The sequence below is a fragment of the Corvus kubaryi genome, unplaced genomic scaffold (assembly GCF_017639235.1).
Source record: "Corvus kubaryi isolate FWS band 111438036 unplaced genomic scaffold, C.kubaryi_AGA036_p1.0 split3-73, whole genome shotgun sequence".
NCBI classification, from domain to species: Eukaryota; Metazoa; Chordata; class Aves; order Passeriformes; family Corvidae; genus Corvus; species Corvus kubaryi.
In genome coordinates, this window is record NW_024582091.1 from 36,588,883 (window position 1) to 36,608,417 (window position 19,535).

Genomic DNA, 19,535 nt, shown 5'->3' on the forward strand with positions numbered 1-19,535 from the left:
TGCATGTGACCTGTTTTACTGGGAGTAGCTGTGGCATTTAATGAAATCAGGTGGTGAAAGCAGACTACAGGGACTTGGAAATGTGTAGTTAAATTGAGCAATTTCTCCCTCTTACATTAAAAATAATTTTGCTATGCTGACCTAAAGGCTAGGTTTTGTTCATCAGATCATTTAATCAGAACTATAGTCCACAGGATAATTAAAATTTAAAAGTTAATTAAACCAGCAATGATCTAAGAATAAGTCTATAAGGAAGGCAGGGAATTCAGATACCTTATATCTCCTCTTAGAAGTCATGACTTCTATCACATATAATTGCTCTCTCCTGTGGTGTGCATGGGAAGGATCTGTTTCTAAATGAGGACATTTTCTATTAAAAACAGCAGGAGAAAAGTTCAGACACCAAGGGCTTAATCTGTAAAGCTGATTTTTGAATGAAATCAGCCCCATTACGGCCAAGCAGTGGCACAAATGTTTATTAATGAGTGTGTGAATAGCCTTGTTGCCTTTAATGCCATCACTTCTCCTAACTCAGGCATGTCCTCCAATGCTTTGTTCAAGCAGTCCCAGAACACTCACTGGAGGCTTGTTTAATTGGCAACACACAAACCAAACACCTAGGAATCATGACCTTCAAAAATGTGCCAGCAGTACACAGACCCCAAGAACCCGGCACCTAGCTGTTGCTCTAGCAATGACGTGACTGGTAAGTGGGCTGTGACGGAGGTAGGACTTGGGGAGCAGAGCTCTGTAGAGACTTGTGCATGAATTGAAGGGAAAATATGCTGAGGATGAATTCCAGGGTTAAGAGAGTTGACCCATAGGGTTTTTCTTGGGACTGGGACAAAATGGACTGCAGATCTGTGTGGAAAAGTGGTGAATTCATCAGAGGTGAGCTGTGGACTATGCCTGGCGTTGGGAGAAAGGTGGTGTAAGGTTTGGTGGAAGTCTGTGGTGCTGCACAAGTATGAAAGTCCATGGCAAGCTATGGGGAAGTAAACTGAGAACTGTACAGAAAATTCCCCAGCTAGCAGTGACAGCTGTAGAGAAACATCTGGGGATTATTTCTCTTTCCATAAACACTGCCAATCTTTCTTTCTGTTCTCTGCAAGGTGAGATTCTGCACATATTACAAGCTGACTTAGGTAATTTCAGTAGCATGGATTAATAATGCATAATCCAACTGTACATGCAGGTAGTTTCTACAGCCACTTGAGTTTTGTAAATGTAGCTGACATCGTGATCAGAGAATGAGATTGTTGTGGAAACTGCTTCAAGATGCTCTTGCACTTCAGACGAGGCAATGACCTAAATGCACTTAAAGTGTACTGGGAGTGGCTTGTGCTGTAAACAAGTCCATCGGTGAAACTGCACTTGAGAACAGACCTAAGGAACCATTACACATTTTTTTCTTAAGTAGTCATTGTTCAATTTTTTAATAAATGAATAAATGGCATTTCCTCTTTCTTACAATCGTCAGTTTCTCACACTTCTGTTTTCCCCCAGCCCACCTGGCAACAAGGAATGAGAGTCACTATTTGATTCCTCATGTCTCAAGGTAGAGGATGTCTTCTCTGTCTGATTCTGGATTTGAGAAAGGAAGCAGAGGTTTGCATAGGAAGATGGCTTCAATGAGCATCAGTTTAAACTGCTCTCTGCCTTCCCCATTAAAGTATTTTCTCCTTCTGCAGACAACCTTACTGTCACAGTGGAGTCTTTGCCATTTGTCTGCCTTCTTCTTTTTTGGTTCAGAGGATGTGTGGCTAGCTTGTCCAAGCAGCTCCAAGATAGTAGCACAATTTCATTGTTGATTACACATAATTTGTCCAAACACTGAAGAATCTGGGGAACATGGCAAAAGCATTAATGGGTAAGCAGTGTACAGAAGATAACAATAATACTCATTGAGAAGCACTTAGTGCAAATGATTTGCTGAGCTCTGTTTGCAGTAAATACAAAGTTTAGATAGATGTATATACACGTGTGTGTGTATATCAACAACAAGGTCTGAAGATGTGCCTGCCAGTTCACATGGTGTGTCAGCCTATCCAGAGAGTAGCAGCAAGAATATTGCATGAATTTCATGTCGCTGAATGTCTTTGGGCACACTTGATCTCTTGCTAATTCCTGCCTGTAGCAGGAATGCATTTCAGAGCTCTCAGTACTTCAGGCTCTTTCTGCCTTCCTTTGCTGACTTAGAAGGACAAGAGTAAGTGCTGCTAAGACACCTGCTTGGGATCACTTAGCTAAAAGCAATCAGCCAGCATCATCTGAGATTTTTCAGTCCTGTTGTTTGCACACAGGTGTACTTTGCTTTCAGCCTTTGAGAAGCTGGGCTCATCAGGCAGGCCTTCACAATCATGCTGGTATCTACCCCCTAGCAGGAACTGCCTGCCCATGGACTATAGCTGGAGTTATCAGAAATCCGCTGAACTCTGGGTTTGTATGAAAAGGCGCCAAAGGTGACAATGACATGTAACCAGATGATCCCCCTATTCCCTTGGGAGACAGACTGACCTGAGCTCTGCAGGGCTCCCATTTTATATTATTATATAAGTGAGCTGGTTTGTGGCTACCACTGTAGCTCAACTTGCATTTTTTTCAGCGTTCATGACCTGGTGGAGGTAGAGGTTACAGAGACAGGTGAAACCTGAGTGTGGATGTGGGGGAGAAGAAAGGCTCTGCAGTCACAGGACTGCAGCATCAAATGACAGGGAATGTGTGTACAAAGCAGGGAGGGTGGTGGCAGGAAAGGGCAAGAGCCCTCATGCTTGTGTTTCGGATCTGCATCACTGTACTGTTCAGTATCACAATGACCCCAGCTTTCTTGGGGAAAGCCCCTACTTTCAAAGCAATTGGCAGTGTCCCTCATATTCCAGCAATGACTATGTTTTAAACAACCCTGTTGAGCTACTGGAATGAACTTCTCACCAGGTAGAGGTCACAAATGTTTACCTTCTCACCGAAATACTGGGTCTCCTGCACACGCTTATTCAATGCACAGGCATAAACACACAGCTACATCCGGAAACCAAGCAGTGTTTCAGTTTTGTGAGAAAAAGAATTGCAGAGGTTTGGTGAGCAGGAAAGAGGCCCCACAGTGTGGGGGTTGTGACTGGACCCTCCCAGGGTCCTGACACAGGCACATAGCTTGAAGAATCCTTCTTTCCTGTCTATCCTCCTCTGCCCATTGATTGCATACTACTAACTCTCATTTTATGTCAGTAAAATCCCTATGGATCCATGCCCAACTAGATGGAAAGATGGAACAGGGAGGGAGAGATTGGCTCTATTTCTTATTCTGCAAGTTAGCTTCAGTCCATTTTGCTCATGGAACCTGGTTTAGTGCATGCTGCATGTGGGCAGGTGCAGTAAAAAGGAACAGACATGGTAAAAAGAAATTTAATATGAGAGAGGACAGGATCTTTTTTCTCATATAAATGAAAAGCAGTCGGGTTCACTTATGAGTTCACTTATGGGTCTATGAATTTTATTTCTGAGCTGTTACTATGTTCTTAATGTAGAAAAACAAAGGTGGTGATAGGGAGGAGTAGGGATGCTGAGCCCAGCATTTCAGCAATGTCCTTGAATTCTTGTTTTACCTGTTCATCTGTAATTGTAACTTATCAGAAGCACATCAGAAGCCTCAGGTAGAAATAGACAGATCACTGGGCTTGAAAAAAATGAAGCCATGGGCTCCCAAAGAGCACAAGGTGAGAACCAATGCCATGCTTTGTGAATACATAGTGAAATGCATTTGGCTCTCTTATAACAGTGAGATAAATCCTTAAGTTATGCAGAGGAATGTCTTAGAAAGGTCCAGTGTGCTTCTCTCCTCAGCTCAAATGCTTATTTCTAAAAGTGGAAAAGAAAATCATTCTCTGTTTTCATCCACTCCTCTGGCTTATGTCTAAAACACTTGCCAGGATAAGCACCTAGACCCTAAGCCTCAGTTTCATGAAGGTAAACACATCATTTCTCTTGAGGGTCTGGGCTTCAGCATGAACTTGGAAGGTGTACTTCCAAATAGAGTATCTGCTCATCATACATGAGTACCACTAAAATTAGTTCACTGATTTCTCCTTAAGGAGATGCATTGAGATGAGCACATACAACTGTCAGTTCTTGAGAAAACCAGTCATAAGGTCAAAATGAGCACTAGTTTTATTTAATCTGGAAAAATCATGACCAATATGAGTACCAGAAATCCAGGAAAATTCTCACAAAGTATTCAATGTCTCCTCTTAGAGCACTGGAAGGGAAAATGCATGACAGAAAAGAGCACATTTACTACAGATGGCCTTTCAAACCTCCTGCAAACCTGACATTACTCAGAACTGCAGATTTGTGTCTTCTCAACAGTAAAAATATGCAGAAAATCTGCAAACTTCTGGAACTCTCTCAAACAATCCTCACTTCTCCATCAAGCGTTTACTTACAGAGATAGTGCTCTAGAGATAGACCATTCAGGAAAACAAATTAAAAAAAAAAAAAAGGAAGTAAATCTTTCACCTGACAAGAAGGCAGTCTTGTGATTTCTGACATTTGCTCAATTATCTTGCAGCATTTTAAAATAATAATCAGTATGGGAAAGACAGAACATTTACATTCTGTGTGCTGTAGATCTCAACATGCCAAGACAGTAGCGTGCAGCAAAATAAACCATTATCACACTGAGAACTTGTCCCTCTGTCTTGGCACGTATTACTGAAACCGTGAAAGGTACATGGCTACACTTGGTTAATCTGAGGACAAGATCTCATAAAACTAATTTTGTTATCAGACTGGAAATAAGAATAAATGACCCATATGAATACCACAAAACCATACAAAACACTATATAAAATTAATCCTGATTCAGTCTGAATTAAAATGGAATTCTGTATCATTTCCTGAAAGGGATTCAGTTAAGAACTGTGATCTGAGCATCCCCTCTTTCCATACATGTTCTATAATACTCAGGTTGCAAGCAGAGACTGTGAATAAATGGAGGCAGATGTCCTTTTGGAAAGGCCTGCAACCATAGAGTAGGGCATTCCCTTCCAAAACCTGAAAATTCACACACAAAATGAGAACTTTACTGGAATATTACTGCATTCATTAATATTTAGAAAATATAATATCACCACCACCACACTGCAGATTTTTAGGCTGCACTTCAGTGCATCACAGCGATGCTCCTCCAGATTTAGAGACTTTGAATGTTCAACCCAAACACTTCCAACTTTTAGAAGTGCATCCCATACCTTCCTTTGCTGAGGAAAACCTGGAAAAATGCACATTGCCATGAGACTGCACATAACCTATTTGGCTGCAAACTGAGTTTTGCAAAAATAATGGTTGTCACAGGGTAGGAAAGCTCAGTTTTGAGTAAAGCAGAATGGAAATTCATTTTTATCCTGCCTAGAATGACAAAATGCATAGATTTACCAGAAGGGTTTAGAGGCAACAGAAATGGTGGCTCCTCTCCAACTGGCACTGCCTGGGGCGGCAAATGAGTCTTTCATGGGGTCAGAGGAGACATCCTGCAAGTCCCCACCCCCTTCTTCAGATTAGTATCCAGCTCTGTTCAGAGCTCTGATAAGCAGTAGATTATTTCCAGACCTTTAGATGCCAGTGATATCACCTGGGTGTGGTACTGTAGCACTTCATATTTAATACTGTCATGACCTTGTATATAATAACTGCATTAAGATAATTGGTTACATATACACAAAGTCCAACTTGTACATGCTCAAAGAAATTTCTGATTCCTGATATGTGAATAAGTTTGTCATTCACTCAGATTGTCTTCTTTTCCCACTCTTCTGTCCTCTGAGACCTTTAGTTCATGGCCAATGCTTACAATGTGGTGGTTGCCTGGAAAATTATAATTGCTTGTAGATAAGATTATTTAGAATGAATCCCCCAAGGCTGGAATGAAATGGGAAGGGCCTCTCAGTTTTACCAAGTGTATTTTGGGGTTTTTGCCTAGCTGATATTCTACCAACTGGCTATTTTGTTATGAGCACAAAGGATCTAATCCAATTTTCACAAAAGGCAATGGAAAAAATTCCTTTTGTTTTTCATGGAGCTCAGATTCTGCATTAATTTTGATTCCTCTCTCAGCCTAGCAGATATATGAATAAAAAGCTGCAGATGTGGTTTTGATTGTCATTAGATGTTCTTTAGATCATGTTATTCCTCTACTGAGGCCAGATATATTATTAGAACTTCTGTTTATTCCAGATTTTTTCATTTTGGATACTTTTTAATCTCTATTTTGAAAAATTCAAAGTTTTTCTTTTGGAGAAAAAGGAAGAAGTCTAATTTTTAACACTGTAGAGATACAACATAGAAAAAAATAAAAAAGGAGAGCAGCACAGTGTCAGGGACAAAATATTTCTGCTTCTGAAACATGGAAGATAATTGGTTTTTTTCAAGACACCGTGCCTCTCTCTTGTATTTAAAATTTAAGTGTCTAGTGTCTTAGCTATTGTATCCTCTCTTGCCTTTTAACTGGTCTCCCTGTCCTTCCCTTTTCAGTCAGTGCAAGAAAGGAGCCCTTTCTTTTCCTGTTCTTGAGGACAGCATGCATTTGGATTCTTTTAGAAATCTGGGTATGGATGAAGGGATACGGGTCCTGGCATTGCCTGTTCCTCACCATTAATTCCAAGGTGAGTTAAAACAGCAGAACCAGGTGCAGAAGACAGCATTTGTAGATACCTTGCTTAGGTCAGCTAAGATATCAGCTGTTGCACATCTGGACTGTTACCCTGTTATGTGAGAGGATAGACATAATATGATCCTAAAGAAAGAATGAAGTAAAGTTATAGGCAGCAAAAAGGTGGAAGAGATATTATCTGAAAAATATAAAACTCCAGCAATGTCAGGTTAATTCACAATGACAATTTCTGAGGATTGGCAAACGAAAAAGCTCAGTCACAGAATGATAGATTATGTTGAGCTGGGAGTGACCCACAAGGATCATCAAGTCCGATTGCTGGCCCTGCACAGCACCACTCCCACGAGTCACACCGTGTACCCAAAAGTATTGTCCAAACACTCCTTGAACTCTGTCAGTCTGGTGCTGTCACCACTTCCCTGGGGAGCCTGTTCCAGTGCCCAACCACTCTCTGAGTGAAAAACCTTTCTCTAATATCCAGCCTAAACCTCCCCTGACACAACTTCAGGCCATTTCCTTGGGTCCTGTCACTGGTCACCACAGAGAAGAGATCAGTGCCTGCCCCTCCTCTTCCCCTCACAAGGAATTTGTAACTGCAATGAGGTCTCTCCTCAGTCTCCTCCAGGCTGAATGGACCAAGTGACCTCAGCTGCTCCTCATAAAGCTTCTCCCAGTTTTGTACCATCTGGGAACTTGCTCAGTATCCCTTCCAGTCCTTCATCCAAGAAATTTATGATGATGAAGAGCACAGAGCAGAGGATGGAGCCCTGTGTTACCCCACTAGTGAGAGGTCACCACTCTGATGTCCCCCCTTTCACTACAACCCTCTGTGCCTGACCCATGAGCCAGCTGCTCACCCTTTTCACGATGTGTTTATCCAGCTGTGTGATGGACATTTTGTCCAGAAGGATCCTGTGAGAGACAGTATTGAAAGCTTTACTGAAATCCAAAAAGATTATATCAGCAGGCTGACCTTGATCACCTAGGTGGCTTACCTTGTCATGAAACTAAATTAAGTTGGATAAGCTGGATTTTCCCCTAATGAAGCCATTCTGGCTGTGACCAATGACTGCATTGTTCTCCAGGTGTTTTTCATTTCCTCCCAGAATAATGGCCATGGGTAATATCTATTTGGCAGTATGTAATTGTGTTGTATGTTGCACTTACATTTCCCATAATTTCAATTTTAATAATTTGCTTCATTCTCATCTGAAATTTTGAACATTGGCATGCTGTGAAGTCACTAAAGTAGCGTCTTATTTAAATTGAGCTTCTGAAGCTGCAAAACATGAACAGAATCAATAGAAGGAAGCTGTGCATAATTTTTTCATTTTCTCCAACCATTTTCCACCTTCACATGCATTTTATACTAAAGGCTTCAGTATTCTGAAAGTGGGTGGGCAGAAGTGCGCGCATACCTCTGATAAGTTAGAGAGTTATATATACACTTCAAGCAGCAATTATGAAAAGTCATGAGGGAAGTGTGTTTGGACCTTGGGCAGCATCAATCTATTTTGTCACCTTACTGGACTCCTCTCATGCTAGGAATATTGGCAAAATCTGTTAAAATTCCTGCAGAAGTCAAAACAGGTTTTTTTTGGTTCTGCTTGCCATCTTTCTGTGGCAAGCACAAGAGCCAAGCTTCTTTTCCAGGCCCATATTTGAAAAGGGGCATTTGTCATGGAACCTCCCTGATTAGACTGTGCAAGGAACCCTTGCTGGATATGGTGCAGGAATGCATGGGTGGTTGGATGATTACTGCAGTGGTTTCCACTATGGTCTTCTTCATCGTTCCCTCTTGGTTTGCCAAAAAACCCCATGTTTTTCATTCAAGCCTCTCTTCCCCTTAAACCCTTCATTGGTTTCCTGATGAACTACATATCACATTCACACTCCTACTGGCCTGAAAGACTTCCTGTAGCACTCCAGACTGCAACTTTAAAAGCCTCTCGTTCTTGTTCAAAGTTATGTCACATTCTTCACCTGGGCCTGGGTGACCTCTTCTCCCCATTCCTAAGCTGTTCATAGTGGAAGGGCTCTTAAGTCTTATTCGCAGAGGTGTTGTGCCTCTCTTTCCATGCCTTAGTAAAGTTTGCTTCTATTGTGATGAAGCCCAAGTTTATTCAACAATACCTTTAAAATGAATGGAAGCATCAACAAAACATTACTTGCATCATATGTGAGCAATTACCTTTGGAGGTGAAGGCTGTGATTTTCATACTCCCTTAGTCCGTAAGGACCATGATGGTTGTACTCATTGTGGCACCACACCTAAATTCAGTGTGCAAATTCTCTGCCCATTAGATTGCTTATTTGCTGTGCCAAGTGCAGAGCACAGTTTAGGCCCTGCATAGTTTGGCTGTGGGTTGGGACTGCTTACAGCTGGAGCGGCACGCTGTTGCTGGCTTGTTGGCCAGGCTTTCTTAAAGGATGCAGTCTGTGCCATGCTCTGTTTCCATTTCATTCCTGGGTGCAAACTGGGGTATTGTCTTTCACCGTTAAACTCATACCAAATCTGGAAAAGGTTCCTTAAAGGCTCCCCCATTGCTTGTGTGAGACCATGGAAGTGGAGGACTCTGAGATGTTTCATAGGAACCCCTCATTTCTATGCAAAAACTCTTCTGGAAAGTTAATTTCCACAGAAAGAGATGAACTCCAGAGCTCCTTTTGCTCTCACCTTGAAATGGCTAAGCTGCAGAATAACATAAAGCCATTTCTGTTTTCTCCAGTGTTCGAACAAAAATGTCTAGTGTCTGAAAAACTGAAAGTAAGCTCAATTTTGTTTTGAGAGCAGGGTAAGCAAGTATTGCTGGTGATGAACAAGCAGAATTTTCTGAATCAATTAATCAGGTGTACATTTGTCTACATCACCTTAAAAAGAAAGAAAAAGAAGAGCAGTGTGGTATGCAAAATAATTTGTTAAGAGGTTAATGATAGTATTAATGATAAATGCTGACTGCTTTACTTAGTACAGCCACAAACTTTTCATTGCACTCTTTCATTTGCTGTCAAATAACTCTAGGCTCATGCTGCATACAGGACACTATTTAGTGACTTTTCAGGCTTAGTCAGTATTTTAAAAAATAATTTAAGGCCCAATAAAATGAGGGTAAAGTTTAATCCAATTAATTTAAAAATAAATCCAGGTAATATTTGTTGAAAAATTTCAAAGTAAAATATTTGAACTTAAATAAGCACATTCCTTTATTTTTTTTCCATTACTGAAACAATTTCAAGTATTTTGTAGGTATTTCCATGTAATTTTGCCTGATTTAACACCCCCTTTTTTGGAGAAAAAGATACACAGACAGAAATATTTCCAATTCTTTCCATATTTAGAAATGCGCAAGAGAAAAATTATATCTGTCAGTAGGTCAGGGACCTCTTGTCCTTCCAGAAGTGTTGCTTTCAGGGACATGACTGGTCATTTGTGCCAACAGCCAGAGAAAACATGAGATGAGCCTCAGGGACACTGATAATATTTTCTACAGCTTTGACTAGCTGGTGCCAAGCAGCTGTTTGCTGCGATGCACAAGCCTTATCCAAGGCTCTTCATCCCTAGTCTCCCCTGGACTTGCCTCTGATGATTCCACTCTCTGTCCTGTCTGCCCTCCTCTCACTCCTCCGTTTGCTTTGTCTTCTTTCCCTTATCACATTCCTGTCCCTGCCCCCATTGAAACCAGGGGTACCATAGTGTTTGCTGGTGTGGATCTCTTGTTTTATCACCTTTCTCTAGTTTTTGCCTGTCTTGTCTGTTTTGACTGCAAGCAATTCAGGGTGAGACTGTCCTCTTCTCCTCACCCACACAATGCCTAGGACAGGAGATCTCCACTCCTAGTTTAATCTTAACAACATGAAAAATAAGTATGTAAATAGAATTGACAACAGAGTTTTACTCACCTAGGTAGGAAAGGGTAAAAAAGCATGATCCTTGCCCCAAAAACTCTTCTTAAATGAAGCAAAATAATTCTCCCTTCCTCTTCTGAGTTGCTTACATGCCAGTTTTACTTTGTGTTTTGTCTTTTTATCTTCCACTGGCAGTCTTATGTGGCTCTGCATAGCAATCTTTCTAGCAGAATAATTTCTCACTCATATTTTTCTTCCCTTTTTCCTGCAGACCAAATTCAAATTCCTCAACCTCCATATCTGGAGCCTCCAATAAATTCTCTCTTCTATCCTGCCCTGCAAACCTAATTAACAGCAGAGTCCTGCAAGAAGTCAGCCCATGGAAAAGCTGGGGTAGGCTCCTGCACTGCAATTTCATTCTAAGTAGTGACGAAATCAAGGTGCTAGAGGTATTCGGTGTTCCCTTATCTCCTGTGAGGTAGTCTCTCACACAGCTGCTTGCCAGCCTTTCTCTGACTCACCCAGCAAAGCTGGGATTGGAACAAAATGAAAGGAGCACAGTTTCCAAACTTTAGGCCTAATGTCCTACACCTAGTTCCAAACCTGCACTTACAGGGATTGCTTACATCCTTTCTCCTTGATCCACAAAGTCGCTTATATAAAATGTTCTCTTAGGTCACTCAAAAATCATTGCATGATGACTCAGTGGGTCCATAATCTTTAATGAGCTTTTGGCACTTGTCAGTGTCTGCTTGGAAATTTCATGAGTGCAAGTGTAAGTTGCACTGCTTAAGCGTGTGAGGGAAAATACTTCTTTGGTGTTCATCATTTATAGCTCAGCAAAGATCAAGCATGAAAATAGTACATTCCCAATTAGCTGCTGGTCTGGATGGAGCTGGGAAAGTGTAAATAAAATATGTCTGTGTTTTGCTGGACTGTGAATAGGCTGCTTTGAGGAATGCCTTGAGCTGGCTGTCCATGACAGGCTGCTGTCCTGCTCAGCTGTTGGCAGTTACCTCATAGTTTGGATTTGGTTTTCTTCTTCTTTTAAATCAACTTGTAATAAAATTGACCTTAAACTGAGGTCAGTCTAAGGCTAGGTGAGTGATATATATGTGCCTGATGCTAAAAGTATCTAAAGGGTTCTGATTACTTTAATTCCTGTCAGTCTAGTTACAGACCTTAATATAAGATAGGAAGTATTCTGATCCCACAAATCTCTCTAGTCTTCCTAGCAATAGGATAAGAATAGGCCTCTCGGCTATTTTTTTAGATCCTGGATTTTTTTTTTTGTATTAGTGATCAACATACAGTGTTCATTTCCCTCCTAAAGTGGAACAACCAGAGCTGAATGTAAACACAGATGAAGCACGTTTGTTGTAGACTAAAAGCTCCTGGACAAGGAAACTTTCTGCTCTTACAGGGGAAAAAAAAAAAAAAAAAGAAGAAGGAAAAAAAAAAAGAAAAATAAAAATGAGGGGAAAAAGGGTAAAAAAAGGAGATTGTTTGGCTTTCCTACATGTTTCTAAGGTCCACTTTTAAAGAAAAGCCAAAAACCACCTGCAAGACCTTGGGTGAGGTAAATTGCTTCAGCGAGGTCACTGAGAAGTATCTGATTTTCTCAAAAATGTATCAAAACTTGTTGTCCTAGAGTTTGTTGCACCAGGGGTGTTTTGATAAGAAGTCTTTTACTGAACATTAAGAAAAAGTTGATATTGAAATTACTCATGAGTGTCAGTTGATTTAATTAAACTTCTACTTTGGTAAAGCTTTAGAAGAATGTTTTTAAACTACTCAAGTACCCACTTGTGTCAAAATATTTTTTCTGGTTAAAAAAATTAGCTTGGTTTACAACAAAAATACACGGTCTTTTTAAAATGGTTAGAAGTAAAGTTTGTTTAAAATTGCATGCATGGAATATTTAGATTTACCAAATCAAAAATTTTTTCTAACCTCACAAAAATAGTTACATATTCCACTTTTGTCTGAGCAAAGCTATTCAAATCTAGAATGTTCTTGTAGAAGCACTGAGTGTGAAAAAATGGCTTTTTAGGTGACATCATTTCATTTTGCAAATCTGCCAAAGCTATTCTTCTACCCCCGTGAAGTGGTCAGGTGTTAATCCACATTACCCTGTTAACTATGGAGTTCTCTGTTTTAATTGCCTGGGGATGGTATTGTTTGCACAGGTGCCCTAGCTGGGGAGCTGAATTAATGTCAATTTTCCTTGGCTAAAAGGCTTGTTTTTCATGTCTTGTCTGTCTTTTTGCAAACATAAACGTGGAATCTGTCACGGACTTGCATTTACAATTAGCTGTCTCGACACTACAGGCTCTCTCTCCTGCTGATGCTGCGTCAATTAGTATGTAGATATATTTTCATGCCTTTACCTAAGGGCCCGATCCTCTCTTCACCGAAATAATTAAATATCTTGCCATTAATATCAGAGGAAACAGTTTCTGGCCTTACATCAGTACTCCTCTTTTCCTGAAGAGGTTGTGGGCTTTCCCAAAATTAGTGATTAGACAGCAGATCACTCTTTATTAAACACAACATTAAGGTGTGCAGCTTTTCCTAGTTCCTAGTTCCTGGAGTTTTCAATTGAGTGTGCCCTCTCAGCTGACAGTACTCAATCTGTCATAGTCCTCATATGTCCCTTTCACCGGAATTTGGATACACACATCCAAACAGGAAATGTTTCCTGTCAGATTACCTGGCTACCTAACAGTCTGCCACTGCTTAATACACTAGTTTATTTAACTTTCCCATGAGTGAATAGTTTTCAAAAACAGATCCTATTTTTCTCATTTGGAATCTTTGTTTCTAGTTTGTATTTCTATAACTCTTTATGAAACAGCAGATCAGGAGAAATCAGCCTTGTATTTAGCTCTGAAGGTGGAAAGGCTGATTTGCTCTATAGGACACATCCAGAGTCTATGACTTATCTTCTCCCCAGTAAACTTAGGAGGGATTCCTAAGCGAGCTAGGTCTTTCATTAGAAAATTATGCCAATTTTCCCTGACACAGTGCCCAATTAAACCAAGTGTGAATGTTCCTGGGGTTTCAGTGAGATTTGGCTCAAACTGTGAAAGGAGCCCTGTTCCACAAAGCAAATATGGGCTGTCTTTTCCAGGATATTTGGTCTTGCTTCCAAACAAAATGAAGCTTACTTGAGTCTACTACCCAGGCATGGACACACACTCCAACCAGTTCTGTGCAGGGTAATTTTTGGTATTTATTTTTAATTCCTAGCAGTTTTTCAGATTATTTAAAGCAGTGAAGTGAAAATAGCGTTATGGCAATAAAATGACCCATTACTCTGTTCAAGCATACCTTTTCCAAAGAAATGGCTGTTTTCTGCTGCAGCAGACAGAGTCTCCATCCAAGAACACCATGCAAATACAGGAAGCCTTACATACAGGGGCATTTGGCGTACAATGGCTCTTCTGCCTACACCTGCTTGATTTTACCTCCAGTTTTGAATAGCTCCCTTCTGTGAAGGTGATGAAAAAGAGCATCCAAGAAGGAAAGAAGCTGGCAGTTTCTTATTTTACAGCATCAGTATCAGCCATAAGGTCAGGCTTTGTCCATAACTCCTCTAGAAATCCACATTATAATGGCAGCTGGGAGACTAGGTATTACATGTGGAAAACTAGGTGTGTAAAGACAACTGTGGTCTACCCTAACCAGGCTATATATCCACAGGTGGTGAAGTCTACAACGATAAAAGCAGAGTGATGATCTTATGTATTTCACCACCTTGTTGGAGAGCATTTCTCCCACTCTGCTGGGGATGCCTGAGTTTTGGGAGTGCGAGAGAGGGAGGTAGGGGTGGAGGGACAGAAGCATGGGGGAAGCTTGGAATATAGCATCCAGCCTTCATCAGTCTCCAGTCTCTCTGCTTGCATGGATGCCATTGAATAATTCTGAACCAAGTGAAATTTTCCTGCTTTAGGAAGGGAAGGGAACAAAACGGCTGATCCATGTCTTTCATATCCCTTGGCTAAAGTGAATATGAAAATGGGGGTAGGACACTTAGCAGACTGGACAGACGTGCAATGGTTGGAGAAGCTGATTTCTGGAGGTACAAGTTAAGGTAGCCAGCATTTCCTTATCTCTGATTTTTGAAAGATTATTGTGTGTATGCTAATTCCTTCATAAGCTGGTATTTGCAATTGCCTTAAGATATTGCTGCAAGCATTTTTTGAAATTGCTTCCAAGGGGAGAGTTTTCTGACATGTTACCAGATTTACAAAGTAAATGACGCAGAGCTGAATTCCTTGCCTGCTTCTTCACTGCGCCATTTCAGTGACACAAGAAGCCACAGGCATGCACAAGTCATAAGTCCTGCACCCCAGCTGCCACTCCCTCAGCACTCACCTGCTTCTCCCTCCTTCTATCCCATCCTCCAGCAGCTCAATCCCTCCTTCCTCATTTTACTCCACAAACTCTTACCTCTCACCTGAACCCCATAATCATAAATCAATAATTGCAAGATGACCTCTACATGAATACAAGCCTGTTGAAGATGCTTATTATTTAGATGACATAGAGAGTGTTTCCTGTTTATCTTGTCCTGGATTTGTGAAGGATCCTGCTACAAATAAGTGCCTTGGCTGAAGCATCAGCTTCCATAGGATCAGCCTGATTTTAGAGGTGGGTCCATGTCCTGAAACCTGCAATTACATTTTAATAGTCTGGAAACTATTTTCTTGCTAACAAGACTTTTATTTGCATTGTTGTGGTGTAGGCATTTGATGCCATTGCCACAAGCTGCTCTGTTGTGATGTCACTATGTAGCAAAGTGACACACTGGCATTTGCAAAGCAATAAGAATTACAAGCAAAAATATGAGATATAGGAGGATTTCATTTATTTTTAGCCAAGACTGGTGAGTCAAAAATAAATCAGCAGTTTAAAACATATCGCAAAAGTATCTAAACAGAATTTCAACAAAATGTTGTTTATTAGTCATTCTTCTATTACTAAGCTGCATCATAATTATGGTTTATACATAGGAAGCATGCTAATTGTTTTTATATTGAAATCTCTAATTAAATATTTGGCTTAACTAAATCATAGATTAAAAATGACGTGAGAGGACATGATGTGAATAGCTGACTTTTCTGGTAATGAGGAAGATGCCTTGGGAGAGAGAGGCGTGTAATAGCAAACAGCCTCTCTGCAGCGAGTGTACAAGGAACTCATCTATTTTCCCCCCTAAAATTCTTCACAGAAGTACTCTCCTGTTGTTGATGCAATTTTAACTTAGCCAGTTCTTACTCTTAAATTGCTTGTTTTTCAGCAGTCAAAAAAAAAGATAGCAACAAGCTGCACCCCATAGAGTCTCCTTTTCAGCCTGTGTGTAGGGAATCCCTCTGTCACACCAGCGACAGCATGTGCCTCGGGGGGGTCCCACCTTCTTTGCAATAACTTGACTTGTCTGCTATCAATGCAAACACTTTTATTTTTAAGCACTAGTTATATCAGGTCTGGGCTATTTCTAGAGCCTCACAAGCAAGGATGAGCCATTTCCTCTCCGGTAATCTAAATGGGCTACTAAATCTAAGATTAGCAGTCTTCCTGCCTTAAATGATATTAGTGTCTCTGTCTATAAAATCTTCTATGTTAAAATAAGAATCTACCTGGGAATACACATCCAAATAACTGAATTTCAATTATTCTGTTAATCATCTTAAAGAAAACACTGTATTAAGCGCTAGGATTTCTTCATTTGTTTAATGAAGCAATTCCTTCTAGTTGCACACAATAGTTTTAATTTAAAAGTGAATGTATTGCCAGGTGAATTCACTTGCATATGTGCTGGCACATTAAAAGGATTTCCCTTTAAGACATCTCATGTGTATCAGATGTTGGAGTCAGAGCTTCACAGCTCAGTGACCAAGACCAAGCTGCTCAAAACAAACAAATTGGATCACTTCATTGATTCAGAGACAGGCATCAAGATAAAGTGTTTTCAGAGGTGCTATTTTCAGCATTGGCATGGACTCTGTCAGAGATCAAAATGCTGTATTAGCCATCCAGCTATTGAATTAATGTTCATAAAGATCACCTTGCACTGGCAGCACTTGGAAGATTTAAGCCAAAGTGCACAGGCATATGGAAACAAAGTGCTGGATTGAAAACAGCTTTGAAGTTTATATAAGGTATATTTCCAGGCAAATCATGGGTTTTGAAAGAAGAATTGTGACACAATCACCTTGGTGCTTGCCATTGTCACCTTTAGTTTGTGCACATCCCTGAAGTATTCTAGCAGCCCCTTCTCCCAAGAGCAGAATAATACGGGAAGAGGAACAGCCCTCAACATCACTGCATTGTCATCAGAGTTGCTTTTGCCATTGCATTGAGTAGGATCTTAGACAGAAGGCATGGACACAACAGAAATGGATACTTCAGGGGGGTTTTTTTGCCTTTTATTTTGTCCTGTGTTGAACAGCCCTTTCAAATGTCAACTTTCCTGATCAATAAAGGCATTTCATGACAATTAAAAGTAGACAATGTCTTCTAAGACACTAGATTTTAATCTTTTGTAGGAAAGGTTAGAAGAAGACAATATAATTTGAGGGAGAGTGAATCAGCCTCATTTCCTGGCCAAATTCTATTTAGGGTTATTAGTTTCCTTTTGTCTTTGTATTCCTCCACTTTTTCAGAGACACTGTAGTTTACATTCAAACACAAGAGCACTCTGGCATGCTGTTAAAGGTCTGTTTCCTTCCACTGCACAGGAGACTATGCTGAGGTTGTGGGAAGAGCAATTCTTAATTGTTAAGTCATAGCACTCTGCATTCTAGGGCTAGTCTTTAGATTAAAAGCTGCTGTATAAACACAGATTGCAATGAAAATGTATTATCCTTTATTGCCTTTATTATTTTATGTTTCTTTACTCCTATAAGGAATGAATACTTTGAAATATTTTGCAATGTCAAATATCTCTTAATTCTGCTTCTGAACACACACTAAACTCAGTGATGTCCAGCAAGATCTCAGCTGTGAGCTTTAGTCTAAATCTAAGTACTTTAGATCTTTCAAGTAGTATTGACATGACTAAAGGATAGAACCTCTGAAGTGCCTCCAAGTTGCAATCCCTATAGAGTCATATTGAATTGGCAAAACAATAGTATTTATCGAGGCCATCAAATTAAGGGTGGTAGCATGACTTTGTATAAACATATCCTAGAAGTCCAATCAAAATCTGACAAACAGGAACATGCTAATCTTACAGTAAGAAAATCAATTACATTTTAAAACCTCAACCTCTCTTTACCTATAAAGCATAAGGAGATTGAATCCGTGATCTGATGACAGACTGCCCTTGAATTCCTACATCATAAACTGAAAGTGGCAACCGATAAACCTCCAAAGGGATGAGCCTCTCTTCTGAAATGCACTGAATATACACCAGCTATGTTCGAGTCACTCAGTGAAGTAGGTACTTATGGAGTCCTAACACATTGCTACAGTATGCTTCAGGTCTGGTGTCACATGCACTAATAGCAGGGTAGAGAGATAGAGCTAATCTCATCTTCATACAGTCAAGGCATTAGATCTCTCCTGAGACTTCTGCCCTACAGCATCCCCACCAACGGGCAGGAAAGGGCTGAGGGGTGTCCCTGAATCAGCACATCCTTTGGCAGTCCTGAAAGAGCCCTCCCCTGTGGATTGCTGCCAGAGGAGATGGTGCCTACCACCCTGCTGGGCTCCTCAGGCTCTCCCCCTCCAGGGTTTCTTGACAGATTGGCAGAAGTCAGATTGAACCCTACGTAAATTTGTTTTCAGATGTTTACAGGCTGCAGGTTGCTTTGGTAACGTGGTTTAAATCCCATTATAGGTCTGTTTGATTTCATCTGTGTAGAAGTCTTTATTAGATGACCAGGATCTCTTTTCCCTGTACACTCATCAGTTATTTATGTTGGACTGTGGTCAGGAAGCTCAGGCAGACTAAGACTCTTTCAGCATTGTTACTGACAGGACCTATGCCACAGCTTCATCTGTTTTATTTTCCTCAGCAATGCAGCCAAACTAGCATGTTTCCATTCTCCCACAGTGAGCAGATGTCAGCCACACAGCCCCTGCTTGGGATGGGGGGACAGTGCTGCATTTCCATAGATAACTCAGCACTGACTATGCCCTGCAGAGCCCAGCCCAGCTCCTCTGTAAACCTCATAGTCATATTTTCCACGTGTGGTAGAAGCCTGATTTTACTCCAGCCACCTCAGCTGATCAATATGTTGACATTAGCTATTAGAGATGCAAGATCATGTGGTGAGAGGTACTGTCTCATCAGGCACTTCTGGAACAAATTAAAGAGTTACTACTCCCTGCTTTGCTCACCCACAGTCACCATCTTATTTAGAATGTAAGAATGACAGTAACAAGGGCAGTGAGGAGCAGAAAAGAAGGACTCATCCCTTTCATTTTGAAAAAAGATCATGTCATTGTCATTTAGACTTGATCCTCATTGTGAACGGAAATATTAAAGGATTAGTGAGTCATTTATACCCAGTTATGCCCTCGAACTGCTCCCATATGTGTGCAGAGAAGAGGATTGCCCAGTGTGACCACCGCACCAAGAGAGGGGTTGGCTAATGCTTTATTTTCGATGACTTAACAGACTAAGGGAATCCTGTTTCTGAAGAGCTTCCTAAAATAACACTGCTTACTTGTTGTGACAGTAAATCCTAGATTAAAGTATTGCTCTTCTTTCTACCTTTCCTTCTATTTCTTTCTCTTACAAAAATAAAAATATTCTCCTACACCTCAGGTAGGATATTGAACATAATTGTCTGGAAACACATGCTTCATCTGGGAACACTGGACATGCAAGAGAAAACCAAAATCCTAAATTTCATGGCAGCTGATAGGAGCAGTGCATGAAAACTATGTAAGAAACTATGTAAGACTTTAAAATATTGTTCTGAAGCTAAACATGGTGTAATTTTTTAGAACATCGGAAGCTGAGATGGAGTAACATCACAAACTCATTTCTGTTTTATGCTACATGCTT

At 40.5% G+C, this 19,535-nt stretch overlaps 2 long non-coding RNA genes across 2 annotated transcripts in view; one reads left to right on the forward strand and one right to left on the reverse strand.

Annotated features, from left to right (window-relative positions):
• Nucleotides 1-1,420: 1,420 nt before the first annotated feature.
• On the reverse strand, nucleotides 1,421-11,128 carry LOC121658980. Its single transcript, XR_006014127.1, has 2 exons — nucleotides 10,565-11,128; nucleotides 1,421-1,842 (listed from the first exon to the last, which is right to left on the reverse strand). It is a non-coding gene; the product is annotated as an uncharacterized LOC121658980 (long non-coding RNA).
• Nucleotides 11,129-14,878: 3,750 nt separating this feature from the next.
• Nucleotides 14,879-19,535, forward strand: part of LOC121659200 — a 91,039-nt gene continuing 86,382 nt past the window's right edge. Inside the window, exon 1 of the long non-coding RNA XR_006014205.1 lies at nucleotides 14,879-15,166. This is a non-coding gene — a long non-coding RNA (uncharacterized LOC121659200). The remainder of the gene's footprint in view (nucleotides 15,167-19,535) is intronic.